Raw genomic sequence first — 17,735 nt, forward strand, 5'->3', positions numbered from 1 at the left:
TTCCCCTTCCCTCCCCTTCAAGCTAATAAACATTTAACCTCCTAGAGTAGGTTACCTGGTTCCCATTTTCCCTAAAGAGAAAGATTTCAAAATAAAACAAAACACCTGGTCCCATTCAAGTTTACAATTCCAAGGGGAGATAGACTGCAACTCAAATAACTACATAGAGTAAAGGACACCATGAAGGAGCAGAAAAGATACCAGCGTCAAATGTCATTCAAGGTCTGAAGAAGATCGTTTCTGACTCACCCTTTTCCAAATAACTTACCCCAAAGTGGGTTATAAAGATTAACCTTAATGTTCTGTGACACCTGCAATTTGTCAGCTTCCTCTAGTCCTTCCTTTAGAAACTGCATTAGCTTCATACCAGGGACTCAAGAATAGTTCAGTAGGAAAAAAAATTGTAAGAGTTTTTTTGGGGGGCGGGGACAATGAGGGTTGAGTGACTTGCCCAGGGTCACACAGCTAGTGTCAACTGTCTGAGGTCAGATTCGAACTCAGGTCCTCCTGAATTCAAGGCTGGTGCTTTATCAACTGTGCCACCTAGCTGCCCCCAATTATAAAAGTTTTGATGTTTTTTGAAAGGTACTAACTAAGCTTTGTTAATCCTATGCTTTCTGGTGTTTGAAATTGGAATGTGTGTTTTATAGTGGGAAAAGTTTTTTCTGCATCTATTGATATAATTTTGTGATTTTTGTCTTTTTGTTATTAAAACGGTCAATTACATTTATAATTTTCCTAATACTGAACAAGCTCTGAATTCCTGGTATAAACCCAGCACAGTCATACTGTGTAATATTTATGATATATTGCAGTGGTCTCCTTATTAATATTTTGTTTAAAAATTTGAATATCAATATTCATTAAAGCTATTAGTCTATAGTTTTCTTTCTCTGTTTTGACTCTCCCTAGTTGTATCAAAACCTCATTTGTGTCATAGAAGGAATTTGGTAGGACCTCTTTCCTTTCAAATAGTTTGTTTAGTATTGAAATTAATTGGTCTTTGGGGCAGCTAGGTGGCGCAGTGGATAAAGCACTGGCCCTGGATTCAGGAGTACCTGAGTTCAAATCTGGCCTCAGACACTTGACACTTACTAGCTTTGTGACCCTGGGCAAGTCACTTAACCCCCCATTGCCCCGCCAAAACAAACAAACAAACAAAACGAAATTAATTGGTCTTTAAAGGTTTGATGGTATTCACCTATAAATCCATCTGGTCCAGGGTTGGGCTTTTTTTTTCCTTTGGGAGTTCATTTATTATTTTTTCAATTTCTTTTTTTGAGATAGACTTATTTAACTAGTCTATATTCTGTTCTGTTAATCTGGGCAATTTATTTTTTTTTGTAAATATTCATTCATTTCATTTAGACAGTCAGTTTTATTAGCATATGATTGAACAAAATAACTCCTAGTTGTTGCTTATATTTCTTCATTGTTAGTTGTCAATTCACCTTTTAAATTTTTGATTCTGGTAATTTGGCCTTCTTTTAAAAAAAACACTAGCTTTAGGAGAGAAAGAAATAGTTCACCTCTCAGACCTATGGAGAGGAGAGCAAGAGAAAGAGAATATTATGAAATGCAAAACAGATAATTTTGATTACATTAAATTTTAAAAGTTTTGTACAAACAGAAACAATGCAGTCAAAATTAGAAGGGAAGCAGAAAGATGGGAAACGATTTTTATATCCATTGTTTCTGATAAAAGGCTAAGTTCTAAAATGTATAGGGAAATAAATCAAATTTATAAGAATTCAAGTCATTCCCCAATTGAGAAATGGTCAAAGGATATGAACAGGCAGTTCTCAGATGAAGAAATCAGTTATCTATTGCCATATGAAAAAAATGTTCTAAATTACTATTGATTAGAGAAATACAAATTAAAACAACTGTTACCACCTCACACCTATCAAATTGGCTAATATGACAAAAAAGGAAAATAGTAAATGTTGGAGAAGCTGTGGAAAAATTGGAACACTAATGCATTGTTGGTGGAGTTGTACATTGATCCAACCATTCTGGAGAGCAATTTGGAATTATGCCCAATGAGCTATGGACTGTGCATACCCTTTGACCCCGTAATACCACTACTAGTTCTGTATTCCAAATAGATCATAGAAAAGGGGAAAGTACCCATATGTACAAAAATATTTTTAGCAGCTCTCTTTGTGGTGGCAAAGAATTGGAAATTGAGCGGATGCTTATCAATTCAGGTATGGTTGAACAAGTTGTGCTGTAAGAAATGATAAGCAGGCAGATGTCAGAGAAACTGGAAAGACTTAAGTGAACTGATGCTGAGTGAAGTGAGCAGAACCAGGAGAACATTGTACATAGTAACAGCAACATTGTATAATGATCGACTGTTATAGACTTGGCTCCTCTCAGCAGTGCAATGATCAAAGACAATTCCAAAGAACTCATGATGGAAAATGTTCTCCACATCCAGGAAAAAAAAAAAGCAACACTGGGGGCAGCTAGGTGGCACAGTGGATAGAGCACCGGCCCTGGAGTCAGGAGTACCTGAGTTCTAATCCGGCCTCAGACACTTGACACTTACTAGCTGTGTGACCGTGGGCAAGTCACTTGACCCCAATTGCCTCACCAAAAAAAAAAAAAAAAAAAACACGGAAAAAAAGAGAGAAAAAAAAAGCAACACTGTGGATTCTGAATGTAGATTGAACCATACTATTTCTACTTTTTGGCTGTTTTTTTCTTTTTTGAGATTTTTCCCTTGTGTTCTGATTCTTCTTTTATAGCATAACTAATGCAAAAATATGTTTAATGTGATTATACATACATAACCTATATCAGATTGCTTTCTGTCTTGGGGGAGGGAAAGGAGGGAAGGGAAAAAATTTGCAACTAAAAATCTTATGAAAATAAATGTTGAAAACTATCTTTGCATGTAACTGGAAAATAATAAAAATACTTTTATGATTAAAAAAATCACTAGCTAATGACATCTATTTTTTAAAAACCCAGATTCTTATTTTATTTGTTAATTCAATATTTTGGTTTTACTGTCAATTTTATTGATCTTTCCTTTGATTTTCAGGATTTCTATTTTGGTGTTTAATTGGGAGAAGTTTAATTTGTTGGTTTTCTAGTGGGGTTTTTTTTAGTTGCATGCCAAATTCATCAATCTATTCTTTCTTTTTTCATTGATGAAAATATTTAGAGATATAAAATTTCCCCTAAGTACTGTTTTGGCTAAATTTTTTAAAATGTTGGTATGTTGTCTCATTTTTGCTAATATCTTTAATTAAATTTTTATTGTTTTTATGATTTTTCTTTGACCTATTCATTCTTTTTTTTTTTTTAGGCAATTGGGGTTAAGTGACTTGCCCAGGGTCACACAGCTAGTAAGTGTCAAGTGTCTGAGATAAGATTTGAACTCAGGTACCCCTGACTCCAGGGCCGGTGCTCTATCCACTGCACCACCTAGCTGCCCCCGACCTATTTATTCTTTAGGATTAAGTTATTTAGTTTCCAATTATATCTTAATCTTTACTTCAGAGGCCCTTTATTGAATATAATTTTATAGCATAATAATCCACTAAATATTCATTTAATACTACCAGGTTGGTATTCTAAAAGATATATATATTTTTTAAAGTTGAGTCCGAAACTGGGGAGATGCCCATCAATTGAAGAATAGCTAAACAAATTGTGGGATGAGATTATGGTAGAACACTATTGTGCTATAAGAAACAATGAGCAGGATGCTATCAAAAAACCTGGAAAGACATACATGAGCTGATGCAAAGTGAAATGTGCTATATACAAAATAACAGCAATAATTGTAAGATGATCTGCTGTGAATGACTTAGTTATTTTCAGCAATACAATGATCCAAGACAACTCTGAAGGACTTATGAAAAATTCAGTTCATCTACAGAGAAAGAACTGATAGTTTCTGAATAAAGAATGAAGCATAATTTTTTGTTAGTTCCTTTTTCTAAAGTTTTTTGGTCTGTTGTTTTTTTCACAAGCTGACTATTGTGGAAATGTTTTGTGTGACTACACATCCATAACTTATATTGAATTGCTTGAGTTATTAAGGGGGGTTGGGGAGGGAGGAAGAAAATTATGAACAGAAAGTTTCAAAAATCGATGTTAAAATTTGTTTTTACATGTAATTTGGGGGGAAAATAAAAATTCTAAACAAAAACATAAAACAATTTATAAAAATAAACAAAATCTTATATAAACTTTTAGCACTTAAGGTAGAACCAAATAAATTTCATCAATCAAAAATACAAATCCAGCCTCAGACACTTGACACTTATTAGCTGTGTGACCCAGGGCAAGTCACTTAATCCCAATTGCCTCACCAAAAAAAAAAAAAAATACAAACAATGAAATAGTCTACACTTTTTTTTGGTGAGGCTATTGGGTTTACACCTTGTAAGTGTCAAGTGAACTCAGGTCCTCCTGACTCCAGGGCCAGTGCTCGATCTACTGTGCCACCTAGCTGCCCCATAATCTACACTTTCAAAGCACATCTAACAAAAAAGAAACAAAATGCTTTTGCTCAGTGTTCCTTCAAAAACAACTGATGGTGCAGTAGATAGATCTAGTCATGGAGTCAGGAAGAAATCCAGACCTATCTACTAAATATCTGTGATCCTGGGGAAGTAATTTAACCTGTTTACCTCAGTTTCCTCAATTGTAAAATGGGGATGAGCACCACAGCTGTGAGAATCAAATGAGATAATGCTTGTTAAAAGTATTTAGCACCTCCTAGGCACTATAAATTGGGGGGTGGGGGGACAGGGCAATGAGGGCTAAGTGACTTGCCCAGGGTCACACAGCTAGTGAGTGTCAAGTGTCTGAGGCTGGATTTTAACTCAGGTCCTCCTGAATCCAGGGCCAATGCTTTATCTACTGCGCCACCTAGCTGCCCCCTATAAAAATTCTTATTCCCTTTCTTCTTTCCCATCCAGGTAGCTTAGTTTCTGTTATCTCTATATTTATTTTTTAAAAATAGTTGTAGTTGGGGCAGCTAGGTGGCACAGTGGATAAAGCACCAGCCCTGGATTCAGGAATACCTGAGTTCAAATCCAGCCTCAGATATTTGACATTTACTAGCTGTGTGACCCTGGGCAAGTCACTTAACCCCCATTGCCCTGCAAAAAAAAAAAAAAAAACAGTTGTAGTTGTACAGTTCTGGTTTTGCTAATCTCATTGCATCACTTTGTATAGATATTTCTATACTTCCTGGTATGCTTCATATTTTTATTTTTATACTACCATAATAAACCATTATATTAATGTCATAATTTATTCAGCCATCTCTACTTGTTGGTTTTTTTTTTCTAAATTTTTGTAACTATAGAAGTGTGAATATTTTATACAAATGAGTCCTTTTTATGGTGCTTTTGGAATAAAATTGGAATAGTTGGGTCCAAATGTGTTATTAATTTTAGGACTTAAATGAATTTTGTTTTCCAAAGTGTATTTTTGTGCCAGGCTAGTCATCAATGTATTGGTATGCCTACTTCCCCAGAATCCCACCAATACTAGATTTGATAATTTTTTTGTTATTTTTTCCTATTCAAATGAATGGATATTTGTATATTAAGCTTTTCTTGATTTCAATTTCTCTAATAAATATTTACATATCTTTTCATGTTTGTATTTCCTCATTCACATGAGTTTATCCATCCCTTTGGCCATTTTCCCAATAGGCAGAGTCAATTTTATAGATATGTATCACTTCCTTACAGATTCTAAGTGTAATACCTGTATCTAATATACTTACTGCAATTACTGTTCCCAACCTGGCTCTTTTCATTTTAGAGATTACTTTTTTTTACTGTGTAAAATCCTTTCTTTGTATAATAAAAGCCATTAAATTTTTAAAAATTCAACACTATGCCATTTGGTGCATATTTGTTTAATATTGATATTAATTCATTAGCTTTAGTGGTTTTCAGCAAGCTGTAGTTTCCTTGTTTATCTCTTTTAATTAGGTCTATTCTTGCTGTTGCTTTGATTTTATATAAAGCACAATGGATTTTTCTGCTTATGTCTCCTCAAGGGCAGGTGCTAAGCGCTCGGATGTGAGGCTGGGTGGTGATGAAGAGCTATCTAAGTGGCATGTCCGAGTGCAAGTTCAGGATGAATGACAAGATTGTCATTGAGAAACAGGGCAAGGGCATGGCTGATGAGACTGGCACGAGTAGGAAGCAGTCCATCACCATTGATGACCACACCTTCCACCAGTGAATGCGGCTCAACAAGTTTGACTCTGAATGAAGCATCAGTTTCCTCCCTCCCAATGGAGAGTTTGAGTTTATGAGGTGGCAGACCACCAAGGACATCATCTTTCCTTTCCCAGTGATCCCTCTGGTGCATGAGGTGGGACAAACCAAACTAGAGGTCAAAATTGTCATTAAGTCCAACTTCAAGCCTTCTTTGCTGGCCCAGAAAATTGAGGCCTGGATCCCAAAGCCAGCTGAACACAAGTGAAGTTCAAGTGATCTGCATGAAGGGACAAGCCAAGTATAAGGACAGCGAAAATGTCATCGTGTGGAAAATCAAGCACATGGCAGGAATGAAGTAATCCCAGCTTAGTGCGGAAATTGAGCTGCTACCAACCAATGACAAGAAGAAGTGGGCCTAGCCTCCTATCTTCATGAACTTTGAGGTACCATTTGTACCCTCTGGCCTGAAGGTGCGATACTTAAAGGTGTTTGAACCCAAGCTGAACTACAGCAACCACGATGTCGTCAAATGGGTGCACTACATTGGCCACAGTGGCATCTATGAAACCCGCTGCTACCTGCTGTCTAAAGTTATTTAATTTTATTTTTTTGCTTGGGGTTTTGGGGAGGGGGGGCAATGAGGGTTTAAGTGACTTGCCCAGGGTCACACAGCTAGTAAGTGTCATATGTCTGAGGCTGGATTTGAACTCAGGTCCTCCTGAATCCAGGGCCAGTGCTCTATCTACTGCGCCATCTAGCTTCCCTGTTAGAGTTATTTTAAATGGATTTTTTCTTTCTGTATCTTCCTGCTAGATTTTGTTGGTTGAATATAGAAATGTTAATGATTTATGTGGGTTTATTTTATATCCTACAATTTTGCTGAAGTTGTTCATTGTTTCAACTAGCTTTTTAGTTGACACCATCATATTCTCTCTCTTTTTTTTTTTTAGTGAGGCAATTGGGGTTAAGTGACTTGCCCAGGGTCACACAGCTAGTAAGTGTTAAGTGTCTGAGGCTGGATTTGAACTCAGGTACTCCTGACTCCAGGGCCGGTGCTCTATCCACTGCGCCACCTAGCTGCCCCCCATATTCTCTTCAAAGAGTGATAGTTTTGTTTCCTCCTTGCCTATTTTTATTCTTTCAATTTCTTTTTCTTGTCTTATTGCTATAGCTAGCATATATAGCTATGGTGAATCTGAACAACATCCTAAAAAAACAGAGACATCACCTTGCCAACAAAATTCTGTATAGTCAAAGCTATGTTTTTTTTTCCAGTAGTAATGTATGGCTGTGAGAGTTGGACTATAAGAAAAGCCAAGTGTCTGCAAATGGACACTTTCAAATTGTGGTGCTAGTGAAGACTTTGGAGAGTCCCTTGAGCAGCAAGGAGATCAAATCAGTCAGTACTTAAAGAAATTAATTCAGGCCATTCACTGGAAGGTCAAATACTAAAGCCAAGCCTTAAATGCTTTGGCCACATAATGAGAAGATGGGATTCATTGGAAAAGCCCCTGATGTTGGGAAAGATTGAAAGCAAAAAGAGAAGGGGATGACAGAGGATGAGATGGATATATCGTGTCATGGAAACAACAAATACGAACTTGGACAGACTTTGAGAGATAGTGGTGGAGAGTAGGTCCATGGGATCATGAAGAATCAGACCTGACAGAATGAACAACAAATCACTTCAAACTCATTTCCTGCTTCTAATTTCACCTATTTATTTTGCTGAAAGGTCCTTGACCATTGAAATCCAAATGCTTCTGGAACTAAAGATTAGACCCAAATTGTTTATCTAAATCCCTTGGGAATGTCTAGGATTATGATATTTTTCAAGTTTTAAATTATTTCCTGAAAAAATGTTTGTTCTCTAAGAACTTCCTCCTTAGTGAGTCAACCTTCACTGTCAAGGCAGGATTCATTTGCCTTTAGGAAGATGTGTCACAGCCACCTAAATAAAGGAAGATTATCTAGCTCGTACAGATATTCACCTTGAGGTTTTGTTTTTTTTATATAAGTTTTGTTTTAAATTAGAATCAGGGGCAGCTAAATGGCGCAGTGGATAGAGCACCGGCCCTGGAGTCAGGAGTACCTGAGTTCAAATCCAGCCTTAGACACTTAACACTTACTAGCTGTGTGACCCTGGGCAAATCACTTAACCCCAATTGCCTCACTAAAAAAACAAAACAAAACAAAAAATTAGAATCAAACTATTGCATTTATATGTAATACTGTGAATAACACCATTTAGGGATCACCTCTTTTCTGGATATAGGGAAAGAACATCTAGTCTACCATCTTTATTTGACATATGATGAAACTGAAGTTCAGTGTGGGATTTAAACCTAGGTTTTCTAACTCCAACTCCAAATCTAGTGTTCTTTTCACTATATAATGTCATCTCCCTGCTTTAGAATTTCTCGCTCTTGGAGTTTATTTTTTGTTTTTTGTTTTTGTTTTTGCAGGGCAATGAGGGTTAAGTGACTTGTCCAGGATCACACAGCTAGTTAAGTATCAAGTGTCTGAGGCTGGATTTGAACTCAGGTCCTCCTGAATCCAAGGCCAGTGCTTTATCCCCTAGCTGCCCTGGAGTTTATTTTTAATAATGAATTTCTTTCTCTTTGAGGATTTTTGTTTGTGTCAACAGAGTTTTAAACATAGTAGTCTTGTCCTCAGTAGGTGGTTAAGAGAAATCTTTGTTGAATCTAATCAAGAATCGGGAGTCCTTGGTTCAAATTCTAGCTCTGATAATTATTGTGTGACCATGGGCAAATCCCTTTACCTCTCTGATACTGAGTTTTATAATCAATGAAATGAGAAAAAATACTTCAACTTACATCATTCCCCCTCCCCACCCTGACACCCCCACCACAAAAATCATATAATACATGATATGTAATGTTGTTGTGAGGAAAGTAATTTATACTACACTTTTCCAAGAGATATATTCTCATTGATATGGGTATTCCCTCCAGTGATGCAAATTGCAAGCCATTCATGCCTGCATGATAATGTGTGACTTTCATTCATATCTTCTCATAACATCTAATGGAGAGTTATACTCAACATACTGGAGACTTTCCTCAAGTTCTTCAGATATCAAAAGGATGCCAATGGAATTTGTGATCTGTCCATCATTTATGCCTCATTTTCATAACATAACTAGCTCTTCTTCTCTTGATGACACCTTTTACTTTGTTGCTTCTTCCTAATTTCTTGTTGTGATATGCACAATCAGGGATCAAAAGAAGAAAACTAATAATGAGAAGATGTTCCAAACCATTAATAAGATAGATGCAAAATTTAAAACTCTGAGGTTCTGCCTCTCACCCATCATGTTGGCAAAAATGACAGAAGAGGAAAATGATAATTGTTTGAGGGGTTTTGAGAGCACAGGCCACACATTTGTGGAGCTGTGAACTCATGCAGCCACTCTCAAAAGCAATTTGGAATTATACCCAAAAGTTACTGCATTGTGTCAGCAACACTAAAAAAAAAAAAGAAAAGAAAAGAAAAAAGAAGGAAAGAGGGAAAAGTCCCATAAGTAGAAAAATATCCATGTCAGCACTTTTCGTAGAGGTAAAGACCTGGAAACCAAGAGAGTGTCCATCAGTTGAAAAACGTCTAAATAAATTATAATTGAGAAACTGTCAAAGATGGGAGAGTAGGAAAGAATACAGCCCAGCTCTTTCTGCAAATGACTCCAACAAAGATCAAGGAAGAATACAAGACCAAGTGGTAACTGAGAAATCCAAGGAACAACCATGGTGGGTCATTTTCCAGCCTAAGTAAGCATAGGAAGGCAGCCAGCAGTATGAGGTCTAACCAGGAAGGCACAACTAGAACTGTCAGGTATGGGAAATGTAACTGTGCATGGGCAGGGACCTAGATGAGGAGTTAAAAGGCAGTTATATTGCTCTGAACCCAGTGGAGCTGTATGTCCAATATGGACTGAAGCTGGAGTCTGAAGACAGGGAAGTGTAGACCAGGGGCCTACAGTTCAGTTGCTCTGTCCCGAGAGCAAGATTGCTGATTCAGCCTAGAGACATAGGCTGGTACTAACATTTGAGGAACCAAGGTAGGGATTGTAGACCAGGGTGAGCCTATACCTCTATTGCCCTAAGTCTGCAAAGCCTTCCAATTTGTTGTTTGAAGATAGGACCAGCAATTATCTACTGGAGTTCCAACCAGGGGCAAACCTGTAGTCATATTGCCTGGACACAACCTGATGTTGAGAATCTTGCAAAGCTTGGCTCAACAGGACAGCAATTAGACTATGCCCTAGTTTATACTACCTAAGGCACCATAAAACATTGCAGATTCCTGGCTTAATAATGCCCCTGAGATCCATGAAAAACACAGCGCTCAAGACTTGGCAAAAACTACTTGTAGAAACCCAGATAATATAGATCGGATCCATACAAGGACTCAACATTCCCTCCAGAAGTTCCCTCAAAGCCCTAACACAAAATCCAAAGTTAGGAAATAAAGGTAGAAGAATAAGATTTTTTTAAAAGACAATGATAAAGAGCTACTATGAAGGCAGGGAAACCCAAGACACAAAACCAGAAGGAATACCCCCACAGTGTATATGTACAAGCAATTGAACATAGTACAAATTTATTAAATGCTTGTTTAATTGTTTGAACCCAAAGTGTATAATCTAGTCTTAACTTTGCTCTTGAAGTCCATTGTGGCTTTCCCAATGACCTGCAGGACATCTGTTCATCAAATGCTGGCCTGATTTGCAGAGGACCCCAAGCTAGGAGGGAGGGCTAACACACTCTCTATCAAGATTCAGGTTGCTAAAGGATCTTCACGGGCTCAAGCACTGGGATGAAGAGAATAAGATGGAATTCAACAGGAATAAATGTAAAGCCTTGTGCTTGAGTTCAACCTCACTTGAAGCACTGTGTTCAGTTCTGGGCACTACCATTAAACAAGGAGACTGAAAAGGGGGAATAAAGGGGAAAGAAAAAAGGGAATAAGCATTTTAAAGCACCTACTATGTGCCAGGCACTGTGCTAAGTACTTTATAAATATTATCTTATTTGATCCTCAAGATAACTGTCAAGTAGGTATTATTATCCTCATTTTACAATTGAGAAAACTGAGGCAGATAGAGGTTAAGTGATTTGCTCAGGGTCACACACCTAATATATGTCTGCGGATGAATTTTCAGGTCTTCCTGACTTCAAATCTGCCCTCAGACACTTACTAGCTCTGTGACCCTGGGCAATTCACTTTACCCTGTTTGCTTTAGTTTCCTCGTCCATAAAATGAGCTGGAGAAGAAAATGGCACTATGGGAACCTTGACTGAAAGACAAATGGTCTTTTCTCTTCCCCTCTTGTATCCCCTTTCTCCTCTGGTTCTCTCCCCTCATTTCATCTCCTTCCCTGACACACACTTCCTTCCTCTAGATCCTGGGGAGAGGGGAAATGGTTTGCTTCAGAGACCTGCCAGGCTCTTCCATGGAGCCACAACTTGTGATTATAACCAATAAAAATAAAAGACAGTCTCATGGTCTGAGGGTCAGAGAGAAAGAAAGCTCCAAATGTTACCCTTGGGAGTTTAGCTATGAAATATATTTAGAGGGGGCAGCTAGGTGGCACAGTGGTTAAAGCAGCAGCCCAAGATTCAGGAATACCTGAGTTCAAATCCAGCCTCAGACACTTAAGACTTACTAGCTGCGGGACCCTGGGCAAGTCACTTAACCCCAATTGCCTCACTAAAAAATTAAAAAACAAACAAACAAAAAAAACCATATCACTTCCTGACCTGGGCACAGTGCCAATTTAGAGAACCCACCCAACGCTGATCTGTGGCTCAGTGACAGGCTAGAAAACAGCCAGGTTCAGAGACGTTCAAGAGGAGGTTTGGTTTCAGAGTGTTGGATTTTTTGACCATAGTAGGTCCTGTAGACCATCTAAATTTCAGACTGGTTTTGATTTCTATTAGTGGAAGAAGTGACTACACTAGTTAAACTGATACCCAAATGATTGAAGTATAACAACAGTTTTAAATACTTACCTACTCTACCCCCGTGCCAAATAGATATATGCCCTTTGAGCCATAAGTCAAAGAGGATAGGAAAAGACCAGCTGTGTCACAGCACTCATCAAAACGAAAGCTAGCATTGAGTAAGCCCTCAGTGTGGTGATTTGAAGACAACAAACATCTTTGAAGAATGGTGGTAATCTCCTTTTTGTTTTCTACAAGGGTAAGCATGTAGATGGTAAGTAGAGCTGTCATCTTAATAAATCTACTTCCTGATGACCAATTTTATTACAGACCAGAGTAAGACCCAGAGTAGTCAACCTTTTGAACATGGCATAAGACTTTGAGCTTTTAATAATCACTTCCTCACTTGTGTGAAGGTTTCAGAGAGCTGACATCATGACTTTGAAATTGTTTTTCTTGGCAGCTCCCTTTCTCAGTCCAACAGGTCTTTGATATATGGCCTCTGAGATTCAAAATCCCCTTGGGGGGGCGGCTAGGTGGCACAGTGGATAAAGCACCGGCCCTGGATTCAGAAGGACCTGAGTTCAAATCCAGCCTCAGACACTTGACACTTACCAGCTGTGTGACCCTGGGCAAGTCACTTAATCCCCATTGCCCCGCAAAAAACCCAAAAAAACCAAAAAACCAAAAACCAAAAAAAAAAATCCCCTTGGGTTTCTCAAGTTCTACATCTAGCTGAAAGAGTTGGTTGATTTGGAATTCAACTCCTCACACCATTTTAAAGCATGCTCCTTTATGGCATGTACACGATTCCCATGTATTGTCAGTTTCTGAGCAAAAACTAATCAGATCCTAACTAATTTTTTGTGACATCTCATTGAATTTCAGACTCAGTATCTTTTGGGAGACAAGAGAAAACTTGGTTTCACCAGAAGGGCATCTGGGACCTTTTTCTATTATATGTCATCCATAATGACTAATCATTTTAGACCCAAATGAAAATTGGCATAATTTTTCTAGAAAGTAACCTGACAATATATTACAAGAGTCCTAAGATTGGTTAAAACCTTTAACTCAACAATCTCACTAATGAGAATACACACATACACACACACACACACACATCCATCCGTTGATCTGTTGTTGTCTTTTGTTCTCAAAAAGGACCAAAATGACATTATGATTTCAGGGTCGATATACAGTGTGTTCAACTATGGCTGATCAGACCAAAATAAGCTTGGAAGGCCCTACAACAGGTCAGGCCAAGTGGGAACACTTGGGATAAAGATGTCTCTAAATTTGTGGATCTCACATTTCTTTTAAACTGCTACAATTCTACTTTTCTCTTGGAGCATAGTGCCTTCTTCGATGTAGGCATGCCATGCTGTGTGGTCCTGTACCAGTATCTTCATGTTTCACAAGCAATACCAAAGTTATTCAGAGAAACCTTGAGAATATCCTTATATAGCTCCTTCTGACCTCCGTGTGAGCATTTGCCTTGTTCTCTGACATTTTTTTTTTTTGGTGAGGCAATTGGGGTTAAGTGACTTGCCCAGGGTCACACAGCTAGTGTCAAGTGTCTGAGGACAGATTTGAACTCAGGTCCTCCTGACTCCAGGGCTGGTGCTCTATCCACTGCGCCACCTAGCTGCCCCTTGTCTTGTTCTCTGATAAAAAGTCATTTGGCATTTGAACAATGTGGCCAGTCCATTGGAGTTGTGCTTGCTGCAGAAGAGTATGAATGCTGGCAGTTCAGTTCACTTAGTGTCCACTACCTTATCTTGCCAGGAATCTTCCTAAGAATTCAAACAGAAGTCCAGTTTTCTGGCATGGTGCTAGCATGCTGTCCAGGTTTCCTAGACCTATAATAATGAAGTCAGCACAACAGCTCTGTAGACCTTCAGTTTGGTAAGCAATCTAATACCACTTCTCTCCCACACTTTCCTTCAGAGCCTCCCAAATGCTGAGCTAACTCTAGCAATGCATGTGTCAACCTCATCATCTATGTGGACCTCCCCGGAAAGTATATTGTCAAGGTAAGTGAACTTACCCACGGTATTCAAAATTTCTCCATTTCCTGTAACCAATGACTCCACATATAGATGGTACAGTGCTGGTTGGTGGAGAACCTCTGTTGTCTTGATCTTGATTGCCACGCCAAAATTAGTACAAGCAGCAGAGACTCAATCCATATTCTGTGGCATCTCAGCCTCAGAGGCTGCACTGAGTGCACAATTATCTGCAAACACAAAATAGCACACCAACTCTTCCTCCATTTTAGTCTCAGCTTGTAACCTTTTCAAGTTAAATAATTCACCATCAGTGAAGTAAATGACCTTGATACCGTTTTCAGCTCACTGAAGGTTATCTGACAACATTGCCCAAAATGTCACACTAAAAAGTATGGGAGCAAACACACAGGCCTGCTTCATGCCACTAGTGACTGGGAAAGTATGAGAGCACTGTCCATCATCCAGAATCCATGTAAACATGCTATTATGAAATTGGCATCCAATACTGACGAACTTCTCCAGGCAGCCAAAGTTCACCATGATTATCCACAAGACCTCATGACTGACAGTCTCAAAGGCTTTGGTTAGATTGATAAACATTGTGCTCCTGGCATTTCTCCTGGAGTTGTTGGGCAGCAAACACCATGTTGACCACTCCTTGGCCCTTTCTGAAGCCTCATTGGCTCTCAAGTAGATAATGTAAAGAATTGTGATTTGAGGTTTCTATGACCCCATCTTTTGGCTGAAATTGGAAGCCCCAGCCAGGGCTCAGGCGCCTCGCCTCCATGCCGGCACAGTGCTCCACCCACCTCATGCCGCCTACATGGTCCTGGCCAAATTATAATGATGGGAAGCCTGGTGAGGGCAGTCAGGTGACCTTCAGCATGTGGAAGCTGAGGGGCTGGCCATTCTACAAGCCAATTATCCTGGGGCTGTGTGTATGTGACCGCCTTATTTCCTGGGGAGGAGAAGGGAGGAGATTCACCATTCTGGTGTGTGAGAGGGAGATAGACTGGGCGCAGCCATTTTGTTCTTTGGGAACAGCTGAAGTCCGGTTAGTGTGATTCAGGTCATATTATTTTCCTTCTCCCATTACCTTTTTCCCTTGTCCTTAATTCTACTTCTCTTACTTGTGTTTTAAGTTCGTTCTTATTAATAAACCCTGTTTCATGGGTTTTTTTGAGAGGCTGTTAATCTCCTTCCTTACCCCAATATTATAGCGAGCCGCCTAACTAACACTCCCCAATTAAAATTTGAGCCTTACAATAACCATATTTCAGGTGAAGGAACAGACTATTAAAGAGAACTCTAGCAAGAATCTTGTGGGCAGTGACTAAGAGAGATAGTCTTGGTGATCAAAGGTCAAGAGATATACAAGTCTTCAATAGAAAGTTACTGTTGAGGGGGCAGTTAGATGGCACAGTGGACAAAGCACTGGACCTGGATTCAGGAGGACCTGAGTTCAAATCTGGCCTCAGACACTTGACACTTACTAGCTGTGTGACCTTGGGCAAGTTACTTAACCCTCATTGCCCCGCAAAAAAGAAAGAAAGAAAGAAAGTAGCTGTTACTAGTGCTGTTTCTGACTCCATTCCTCACAAGGACTCCCTGTCATGTTAGTGTGTGTCTACTCAAGCCACCAAGAATTACAAGTGTGTCCTCTTTCAGTACATTGATAATGAAAACTTCCAAGTCTTCATAAAATTTTTCTTTAATCTCATCAGGGTTCATCACGGTAGGAGCATAGGCAATGATGACAGTGGCATGGTACTTTCCTGCAAATGGTGATCACAAGGATGAGTCATTCACTTTTTTGGGAAGGCATATAAGCTTGTTTTCTAGATTAGTTTTTGGTTTTGGTTTTTTTGCAGGGCTATGAGGGTTAAGTGACTTGCCTAGGGTCACACAGTTAGTAAGTGTCAAGTGTCTGAGGCTGGATTTGAACTTAGGTCCTCCTGAATCCAAGACCGGTGCTTTATCCACTGAACCACCTAGCTGCCCCCAACTAGATTAGTTTTTATTGTAAAATCCATGCCAGCTTCATAGCATTCCCCTTCACTGCAGCCACTCTGGAAAAATGTGTATCCAGCTTTAACTTTGGTAAGCTGACCTTTATTTGCCAGCCTTGTTTCACTCAGGGCTGCTATTTGGATGTGATACCTGCTAAGTTCTCACAAAACAAGAGATGTTTGCCTTTCAGGTCTACTGGATTTCTTGTTGTCCCTAACCATGCTCAAAAGTGGAACAATTCAAATTCAATAACTCCATAAAATGCTGAAAATATTAGACCAAAGTTGAAACATGGAAAAAAATAGAAGAAAATCTCAGGATCTACTATAAGAAATAACTGATTCTTCCTCCAGAAAAAAAAAAAACTGATGGTGTCTGAATACAGATTGATGCATGTTCTTTTTCCTTATTATTTCTTCCTTCCTTTCATTCTTCCTTCCTTTCTTCTTTCTTTTTCAACTTTTTCCTACAAAATGACTAATATTGAAATATATTTTACATGATTGCGCATCAATAACATATCAGATTGCTTAATATTTCAGGGAAGGTGGAGAGAAGGGAGGGAAGGATAGAATTTGGAACTCAAATTTTTTTTAAAGAATGTTAAATATTGTTTTTACATGTCATTGGGGAATATTAAAAAAGAAAAGAATTGGGGCAGCTAGGTGGCACAGTGGATAGAGCACCGGCCCTGGATTCAGGAGTACCTGAGTTCAAATCCGGCCTCAGACACTTAACACTTACTAGCTGTGTGACCCTGGGCAAGTCACTTAACCCCAATTGCCTCACTAAAAAAAAAAAAGAAAGAAAGAAAAGAAAAGAATCACAAGTACCTAAGGGACATGGGACAAATTATATTCTGCTCCCCCTTGGAATTTCCTAAGTTTTGGTTTCAAGTGTTGTAGGGTCAAAATTTAATATGGGGAGAGTTAATTGGGTGGTTCACCATAATATTGGGGTTCAGAAAATAATGAGGGACCTCTAGGTCCAAAGTTTCCTCCCCTCTGAACTGCCTTTTTAGTTATTTCTCCCAGGCCATTAATAAAGGAGATTAACAACCTCTTTTCCACAAACAAATCAGGTTTTATTAATGGAAATAAAATACACAGCAAAGGTGAAATTAATAAGGTCAAGGATAAGGGAATAGGGAAAGAGGAAAATGGATAATCTTCCTGGCTCTAGCAAAGACTATCTCAAAACCCAAACTCGCTTTCAGCTCAGCTAATTCAAAGAGCTGGATTTTATTAACTCACCACCTGGGGTCCATAGTTCCAAGAGGAAACAGCTGTGCAGCCAGCACCAACAGCAAAAGCCTGTAGGAAAGCCAACTAGCAAGGCCCACAGGAGAAACTGACAGGAAAACCCCTCTCTAGTCTGCTCCTCAGAAGCACACCGACAGGAAAGATGATCTCCCCTCAGTGAACATTCCTTTTTCTACTTTTACTCTCCCGCCCCCAAAAGGGAGGTCCTTCGAGCTGGATTGGATAGTGGTTCCCCTGCTGACATCAGCAGCATACGTCACTCAGGACAGGCCAGGTGTGGCC

The 17,735-nt window shown here is 39.0% G+C and overlaps 1 pseudogene; it reads left to right on the forward strand.

Moving 5' to 3' along the window:
* Positions 1–2,194: 2,194 nt before the first annotated feature.
* Positions 2,195–6,805, forward strand: LOC122739478 (annotated as a pseudogene).
* The last annotated feature ends 10,930 nt before the right edge of the window (positions 6,806–17,735 follow it).

Source organism: Dromiciops gliroides, chromosome 2 (genome assembly GCF_019393635.1).
Source record: "Dromiciops gliroides isolate mDroGli1 chromosome 2, mDroGli1.pri, whole genome shotgun sequence".
NCBI classification, from domain to species: Eukaryota; Metazoa; Chordata; class Mammalia; order Microbiotheria; family Microbiotheriidae; genus Dromiciops; species Dromiciops gliroides.